Here is a 2,702-nt window from a genome sequence, read left to right on the forward strand (position 1 = left end):
AGAGTGTCTTCATGCTTTAAATATTATCTCTTAGCTTATTTGCTTTCAATAGGTGAAGTATTTACTTGAAAAATTTAAAAAATATTATAAAAATCAACTATGAAGGAAAAGCAACATGTTACTCTGATATAAATTCAGATTCCTCTTAAGTATTTTAATTTATCTAGTTCTAAAAAAGGAAGCTAAAGAGAATATAATCTCTTTTGATTTTGATTGTGTCTATATTTTGTGTCTATCATCATTTATTTGTCTGTGATATATCATTTTACTTTTGTAGAATATTTTCTTTCTTTCTTTTTTTCCCTTTCATTGTGCAACCCGTTTAAGTGCCTTAAGCCCACCAGGTAAAACGAGGCAATGGTTTGGGGTGACAGTTTGCTTTGGCATGGAACACTGTGAGAGGCCCATGGGATCGGACCTGCCACAAATCCAAACCCATGCTCTGGAATATTTTCTATAGGAATATATTGCTCTAAGTAAAATTAAAAAGTGCTCATTGTTAAGCTATTTCTTGAAATATTATGTTTATTGTGAAGGCAAAGTATTTATTGAGCTCTATGAAAATAATTATTTTTTATCTAAAATATATACATGTTATTAAAATTAATTATAAATAAAACTAAGGCTATGCCCCCAGTGTTCTAAATATAAGAGTTAAATATATATTTTATGCAATTAAGCTTTTGTTTATAAAAAGTTAGTTGAAATATGCAGTATTATTATGTAATTTTCTTATTAATAACTTAGTCATTAATGTATAAATAATTCTTTATTAATAACAAAGAATCAGCAATTCATTATTATTTAAGAAACATTTATTGTTAATATACATTAATAATGCATATTAATAATTACAATAAAATTAAGAATTTTTTATTTATGCAGGCCTCAACATAGTCTATGACAGAAATACCAGTGCAATAAAATGCCACAAATCTAAGCTAATCTTGATATTTGACAAATTCATTTTCTACATTATATGTTTGATAACCAATATGTATTACTCTACCACAATGGGGCTGTTTACATACTTCTGAAGTTTAAAATTTTCGTCTTTATGAGTTCTTTTCAGTTATTTGACTGAGATTTCTAATTTTAAATCTACAAGGGAATTACATTTGGCAGATGAAACCCAATAGTATCTTTGAGAGAGAACAAAGAAGTTACCGGCTTTTAAACACTTACCATATCAGAAAGTCTCTATAGGATTGCTAGGAAAGTCTGTTTAGGATTGCTATGAAAGTCTCTATAGGATTGCTATGAAAGACTGTATAGGATTGCTATGATAGACTGTATAGGATTGCTATGAAAGTCTGTATAGGATTGCTATGAAAGTCTGTATAGGATTGTTATCAAAGACTGTATAGGATTGCTATGAAAGTCTGTATAGGATTGTTATGAAAGACTGTATAGGATTGTTATGAAACACTGTATAGGATTGTTATGAAAGTCTGTATAGGATTGCTATGAAAGACTGTATAAGATTGCTATGATAGTCTGTATAGGATTGCTATGATAGACTGTATAGGATTGCTATGAAAGACTGTATAGGATTGCTATGATAGTCTGTATAGGATTGCTATGAAAGTCTGTATAGGGTTGCTATGATAGTCTGTATAGGATTGCTATGATAGACTTTATAGGATTGCTATGAAAGACTGTATAAGATTGCTATGATAGTCTGTATAGGATTGCTATGAAAGTCTGTATAGGATTGCTATGAAAGTCTCTATAGGATTGCTATGAAAGTCTGTATAGGATTGTTATGAAAGACTGTATAGGATTGCTATGAAAGAGTCTGTATAGGATTGTTATGAAAGACTGTATAGGATTGTTATGAAAGTCTGTATAGGATTGCTATGAAAGACTGTATAAGATTGCTATGATAGTCTGTAAAGGATTGCTATGATAGACTGTATAGGATTGCTATGAAAGTCTGTATAGGATTGCTATGAAAGACTGTATAGGATTGCTATGAAAGTCTGTATAGGATTGCTATGAAAGACTGTATAGGATTGCTATGAAAGTCTGTATAGGATTGCAATGAAAGTCTGTATAGGATTGCAATGAAAGTCTGTATAGGATTGCTATGATAGTCTGTATAGGATTGCAATGAAAGTCTGTATAGGATTGCTATGAAAGTCTGTATAGGATTGCAATGAAAGTCTGTATAGGATTGCTATGAAAGTCTGTATAGGATTGCTATGAAAGTCTCTATAGGATTGCTATGAAAGACTGTATAGGATTGCTATGATAGACTGTATAGGATTGCTATGAAAGTCTGTATGGGATTGCTATGATAGTCTGTATAGGATTGCTATGAAAGTCTGTATAGGATTGCTATGAAAGTCTGTATAGGATTGCTATGAAAGACTGTATAGGGTTGCTATGAAAGTCTGTATAGGATTGCAATGAAAGTCTGTATAGGATTGCAATGAAAGTCTGTATAGGATTGCTATGATAGTCTGTATAGGATTGCTATGAAAGTCTGTATAGGATTGCTATGAAAGACTGTATAGGATTGCTATGAAAGACTGTATAGGATTGCAATGAAAGTCTGTATAGGATTGCTATGAAAGACTGTATAGGATTGCAATGAAAGTCTGTATAGGATTGCTATGAATGTCTGTATAGGATTGCTATGAAACACTATAGGATTACTATGAAAGTCTGTATAGGATTGCTATGATAGTCTGTATAGG

General features: G+C 31.1%; 1 non-coding gene across 1 annotated transcript; it reads right to left on the bottom strand.

Moving 5' to 3' along the window:
* Positions 1-307: 307 nt before the first annotated feature.
* LOC142442185 (small nucleolar RNA SNORA42/SNORA80 family) lies at positions 308-441 on the bottom strand. Its single transcript, XR_012783415.1, has one exon. It is a non-coding gene; the product is annotated as a small nucleolar RNA SNORA42/SNORA80 family (small nucleolar RNA).
* Between the last annotated feature and the right edge of the window lie 2,261 nt (positions 442-2,702).

This window comes from Tenrec ecaudatus, chromosome 2 (assembly GCF_050624435.1).
Source record: "Tenrec ecaudatus isolate mTenEca1 chromosome 2, mTenEca1.hap1, whole genome shotgun sequence".
NCBI classification, from domain to species: domain Eukaryota; kingdom Metazoa; phylum Chordata; class Mammalia; order Afrosoricida; family Tenrecidae; genus Tenrec; species Tenrec ecaudatus.